Here is a 6,897-nt window from a genome sequence, read left to right as displayed (position 1 = left end):
CATCGGATAGATCTCCAAGAACATCGAGGAGAACATTGTATTAAAGATCAAAGAGAGAGAGAAGAAGCCATCTAGCTATCATTGAAAGGGCAATAGATTTGATGTAGAAGCCCTCCGTGATTGAATCCCCCTCTGGCAGGGTGCTGGAAAAGGCCCCAAGATGGGATCTCACAGGTAAAGAAGGTTACGGCGGCGGAAAAGTATTTTGGTGGACGCTTCTAGTCCTTTGGGAATATTTGGGAATTTATAGAGTTGGAATTAGGGTTAGGGGACCTCCGAGGGTCCCACAAGCCCTCAGAGCCTCCCCCCCAGGGCGCGGCCCTGAGGCTTGTGGCCTCCTCGGGGATCTTCTGGCCCCCTCTCCAAGTCCGCTGGGTGTCTTCTGGTCCAAGAAAAATCATCGTGAAAGTTTTATTCTGTTTGGACTCCGTTTGGTATTCTTTTCCTGTAAAACTCAAAAACAAGGAAAAAACAAAAACTGGCACTAGGCTCTAGGTTAATAAGTTAGTCGAAAAAATAATATAAAATAGTGTATTAATGCATATAAAAAATCCAAAACAGATAATATAATAGCATGGAACAATAAAATTTTTATAGATACGTTGGAGACGTATCAATATTATAAATAACGTCTTGACCATATCACATCACAACACTGCCTGCAAAAATAAGTTAGATGTCCTCTTCTTTGTTGTTGCAAGTTTTATGTGCCTGCTACGGGCAACTAGCAATAACCGTTCTTACCTACGCAAAACCACAACTGTGATTATCAACTTGCCTTTTAACCTTCTGCAAGGACCGCCGTAGTCAAATTACATTCAACTAAAGTGGGAGAAACAGACACCCGCCAGCCACCTTTATGCAAAACAAATTGCATGTTAGTTGGTGGAACTGATCTCATGTACGTCGATATACAAGGTTGGTCCGTTTCATCCCACAATACCGCCGAATCAAAATAAGACATTGGTGGTAAGCAATATGATGAAAACCCCATCTTTTTGCCCTTGATGGCAACAATACAATAAGTGCCTCGCTACCCCTACTTTGTCACTGGGTGAGGACACCGCAAGATTGAACCCAAAACTAAACACCACTCCCATTGCAAGAAGAACCAATCTAGCTGGCCAAACCAAACCGATAATTCGAAGAGAAATACAAAGATGTCAAATCATGCATATAAGAATTCAGAGAAGATTCAAATAATATTCATAGATAATCTAATCATAAATCCACAATTCATCGGATCTCGACAAACACACCGCAAAAGAATATTACATCGGATAGATCTCCAAGAACATCGAGGAGAACATTGTATTAAATATCAAAGAGAAAGAAGCAGCCATCTAACTACTAGCTATGGACCCGTAGGTCTGTGGGAAACTACTCACACTTCATCCGAAGGGCAATAGAGTTGATGTAGAAGCCCTCCGTGATCGAATCCCCCTCCGGCAGGGTGCCGGAAATGGCCCCAAGATGGGATCTCACGGGAACAGAAGGTTACAGCGGCAGAAAAGTATTTTGGTGTACGCTTCTGCTCGTTTGGGAATATTTGGGAATTTATAGCGAAAGAATTAGGGTTGGAGGAGTCCCGTGGGGCCCACAAGCCAGGGGGCGCCCCCCTAGGGCACGCCCTACGGGATTGTGGAGCCCTTGGGACTCTGCTGGCCCCCTCTCCAAGTGTGCTGGGTGTCTTCTGGTCCATGAAAAGTCATCGTGAAAGTTTTATTCCGTTTGGACTCCGTTTGGTATTCCTTTTCTATAAAACTCAGAAACAAGGAAAAAGACAGAAACTAGCACATGGCTCTAGGTTAATAAGTTAGTCCCAAAGATAATTTAAAATAGCATATTAATGCATAGAAAACATCCAAAGAAGATAATATAATAGCATGGAACAATAAAAAATTATAGATACGTTGAAGACGTATCAAGCATCCCCAAGCTCCTACTTGCCCTCGAGTAGGTAAATGATAAAAACAGAATTTTTGATGTGGAATGCTACCTAGCATATTTATCCATGTAATTTTCTTTATTGTGGCATGAATATTCAGATCCATAAGATTCAAAACAAAAGTTTAATATTGACATAAAAACAATAGTACTTCAAGCGTACTAATAAAGCAATCGTGTCTTCTCAAAATAACATGGCCAAAGAAAGTCATCCCTACAAAATCATATAGTCTGGCTATGATCCATCTTCATCACACAAAGTATTGAATCATGCACAACCCCGACGACAAGCCAAGCAATTGTTTCATACTTTTGATGTTCTCAAACTTTTTCAACTTTCACGCAATACATGAGCGTGAGCCATGGATATAGCACTATAGGTGGAATGGAATATGGTGGTTGTGGAGAAGACAAAAAGAAGGAGAAAGTCTCACATCAACTAGGAAAATTAATGGGCTATGGACATGCCCATCAATAGATATCAATGTGAGTGAGTAGGGATTGCCATGCAACGGATGCACTAGAGCTATAAGTGTATGAAAGCTCAAAAAGAAACTAAGTGGGTGTGCATCCAACTCGCTTGCTCACAAAGACCTAGGGCAATTTGAGGAAGCCCATCATTGGAATATACAAGCCAAGTTCTATAATGAAAAATTCCCAGTAGTATATGAAAGTGACAACATAGGAGACTCTCTATCATAAAGATCATGGTGCTACTTTGAAGCACAAATGTGGTAAAAGGATAGTAGCATTGCCCCTTCTCTCTTTTCTCTCATTTTTTTGTTTGGGCTTCTTTTGGCCTGTTTTATTTTTTTGTTAAGTCCGGAGACTCATCCCAACTTGTGAGGGAATCATAGTTTCCATCATCCTTTCCTCACATGGGACAATGCTCTAATAATGATGATCATCACACTTCTATTTACTTACAACTCAAGAATTACAACTCGATTCTAGAACAGAATATGACTCTGCATAAATGCCTCTGGCGGTGTACTGGGATGTGCAATGATCAAGAGTGACATGTATAAAACAATATGATGGTGGCCTTAACACAAATACTTTGCCAACTACATGATCATGCAAAGCAATATGACAATGATGAAGCGTGTCATAATAAACGGAACGGTGGAAGTTGCATGGCAATATATCTCGGAATGGCTATGGAAATGCCATAATAGGTAGGAACGTGCTCTTAAAAGATATAAGTGAAGCACTAGAGCAAATTGCCTATCTCAAAAGATATAAGTGAAGCACATAGAGTATTTTAATAAATCATGATTCATGTGTGTCCCTCTCAAAAGGTGTGTAAAGCAAGGATGATTGTGGCAAACTAAAAAGCAAAGACTCGCATCATACAAGATGCTCCAAGCAAAACACATATCATGTGGTGAATAAAAATGTAGCCTCAAGTAAATTACAGATGGATTGAAGACGAAAGAGGGGATGCCATCCGTTGCATCCCCAAGCTTAGATGCTTGGCTGTCCTTGAATATTACCTTGGGATGCCTTGGGCATCCCCAAGATTAGGCTCTTGCCACTCCTTATTCCATAGTCCATCAAATCTCTATCCAAAACTTGAAAACTTCACAACACAAAACTCAACACAAAACTCATGAGGTCCGTTAGTAAAGAAAATAAATCACCACTTTTTGGTACTGTTGTGAACTAATTATTTATTTATGTTGGTGTAATATCTACTGTATTCCAACTTTTCTTAGTTCATACCCCCGTATACTACCCATAGATTCATCAAAATAAGCAAACAACACATAGAAAACATAATCTGTCAAAAACAGAACAGTCTGTAGTAATCTGAAAACTACGTATAATTCTGTAACTCCAAAAATTCAGAAAAATTAGAACAACCTAGGCAATCTATATATCAATCTTGTGTAAAAAATTCAGATCAAATGCACGTTTCTGTGATTTGTTAAAATTGTTTTACTGACCGCAAAAGTTTCTGTGTTTTAGCAAGATCAAATGAACTATCACCATAAGCCATCCCAAAGGTCTTACTTGGATCAGACACTAATTGAGACACCAAAACACAATTACTACAGAGTTAATAATGTGAATTTATAGAAAAATAGAACCAAAAACATAAAACATAAAAATAAAATTGCGTTGCCTCCCAACAAGCGCTATTGTTTAACGCCCCTAGCTAGGCATAAAACATAGATCTAGGTATTGTCATCTTTGGTATGCAATCCATAAGTAGCCCTCATAATAGATTCGTATGGCAACTTAATTTTCTTTCTTGGAAAGTGTTCCATGCCCTTCCTTAATGGAAATTGAAATCTAATGTTTCCTTCTTTCATATCAATAATTGCACCAATCGTTCTAAGGAAAGGTCTACCAAGAATAATAGGACATGTAGGATTGCAATCTATATCAAGCACAATGAAATCAACGGGCACATATAATTCCTATTTGCAACAATAAGAACATCATTAATCCTTCCCATAGGTTTCTTAATAGTTGAATCTGCTAGATGCAAATTTAAAGAACAATCACGGAAACCTAGCACATGACATAAAGTTTTGGGAACTCGTGGAAACGCTAGCTGATACGTCTCCAACGTATCTATAATTTATGAAGTATTCATGTTGTTATTTTATCATTCTTGGATGTTTAACAATCATTTTATAGCAACTTTATATCATTTTTTGGGACTAACCTATTGACCCAGTGCCCAGTGCCAATTGCTTGTTTTTTACATCGCAGGAAATCAATATCAAAGGGAGTCCAAACACAGCAAAACTTTTTGTGGATTTTTGATGGACCAGTAGACCACCAATGGGCCAGAGTGGCACCTAGGTGGTGCCCCGAGGGGGGCACAACCCACCAGGGTGCGCCTGGCGGCCCAGGCGCGCCCAGGTGGGTTGTGCCCACCTCGGTGGCCTCCCGCACCCCCTCTTTACCCTATAAATTCACAAATATTCCAAAAACCATCGGGGTTAACCTAGATCAGAAGTTCCGCCGCCGCGAGGCTCTGTAGGCACCGAAAACCAATCTAGACCCTTTCCGGCACCCTGCCGGATGGGGGAATCATCTCCAGTGGCCATCTTCATCATCCCGACGGCCACCATGATGAGGAGGGAGTAGTCCACCCTTGGGGCTGAGGATTTGTACCAGTAGCTATGTGTTTAATCTCTCTCTCTCTCTCGTGTTCTTGAGATGTCACGATCTTGATGTATAGCGGGCTTTGTTAATATAGTCGGATCATATGGTGTTTCCCCTCTCTATCTTGTTGTGATGAATTGAGTTTTTCCCTTTGAGATTTCGTTGTTATCGGATTGAATACTTTTATGGATTTGAGAACACTTGATATATGTCTTGCAATTGAATACTCGTGGTGACAATGGGGTATCCTATTGATTCACTTGATATATGTTTTGGCACTCAACTCACGGATTCCTGAGGTGACATTGGGGTAATCTATGCATAGGGGTTGATGCACGTTATTGTCTTTGTTTCTCCGGTAGAAATCTTGGGGCACTCTTTGAAGTTCTTTGTGTTGGATTGAGTATTATGAATATGAATTTGCTTTGTTGTTATTTTAGTACGAACTCTAGGATAGATCGAACGAAAAGAATAGCTTTGTGTTATTGTAGTACGAACTCTTGAATAGATCGAACGGAAAGAATAGCTTTGAGGTGGTTTCCTACCCTACAAACAATTTATTCTTATATTCTCCGCTAGATAGGAACTTTGGAGTGATTCTTCATCGCACTTTGAGGGGTGGTTATATGATCCAATTATATTAGCATTGTTGAGAGATTGCACTAGCGAAAGTACAGAGCCTAGGCCTCATTTTCAAGCATTGCAATACCGTTTTTGTGCCTGTTTACTATTTGCTACCTTGCTATTTTTATTTATTCAGATTATAAAAATATATTTCTACCATCCATATTACACTTTTATCACCATCTCTTCGCCGAACTAGTGCACCTATACAATTTGCCATTGTATTGGGTGTGTTGGGGACACAAGAGATTTCTTGTATTTGGTTGCAGCGTCGTTTGAGAGAGACCATCTTCATCCTACACCTCTCACGGATTGATATACCTTAGGTCATCCACTTGAGGGAAAATTGCTACTGTCCTACAAAACTATGCGCTTGGAGGCCCAACACGTGTCTACAAGAATAAAGTTGTGTAGAGACATCAAGCTCTTTTCTGGCCTCGTTGCCGGGGAGGTGAGTGCTTGAAGCTATATCTTTAGATCTTGCAATTGAATCTGTTAGTTTCTTGTTTTATCACTAGTTTGGTTTATAAAAGAAAACTACATAAAAATGGAATTGAGGTTGCATCATATTATTGATCATCTTTATAATATCTTTCTTGAAAATGATGGATCAGAAAATTGTGCTCAATTGTTAGAAGAAGAAGTCAATAAAATGTTTGGCACAAAATATTTGAATGATGAGCATGATTGCAATGTTGTTAGTATGAATTCTTTGAATATCCATGATGCTAATGATATGCAAAGCCATAAGCTTGGGGATGCTATATTTGATGAATATGATATTTTTAGCCCCCTGAGTTGTGATGAGAAAATTTATTATGATGATTGCATGCCTCCTATTTATGATGATTACATTGATGAAAGTGGATTCGGAGATGTCATGACTTTATTTGATGATGAATCCACTATTTTGGAGGAGGTTGCAATTGATTGTGACAACAAAGTTCCTATATATGATGATTATGGTGATGACATGTATGCTATAAAGAATAATGATAACCATGAAACTTGTCATCATGATTTTAATTTTCAATCCCATGATAGTTATTTGGTTGAGTTTGCTCCCACTACTATTCATGATAATAAATTTTCCTATGTGGAGAGTGAGAAAATTTCTATGCTTATGCATCATGAAAAGAATGATTTATGTGATAGCTATATTGTTGAATTCATTCATGATGCTACTGAAAATTATTATGAGAG

The sequence above is a fragment of the Triticum aestivum genome, chromosome 5D (assembly GCF_018294505.1).
Source record: "Triticum aestivum cultivar Chinese Spring chromosome 5D, IWGSC CS RefSeq v2.1, whole genome shotgun sequence".
Taxonomy (NCBI): domain Eukaryota; kingdom Viridiplantae; phylum Streptophyta; class Magnoliopsida; order Poales; family Poaceae; genus Triticum; species Triticum aestivum.
This window is presented reverse-complemented; position numbering follows the sequence as displayed.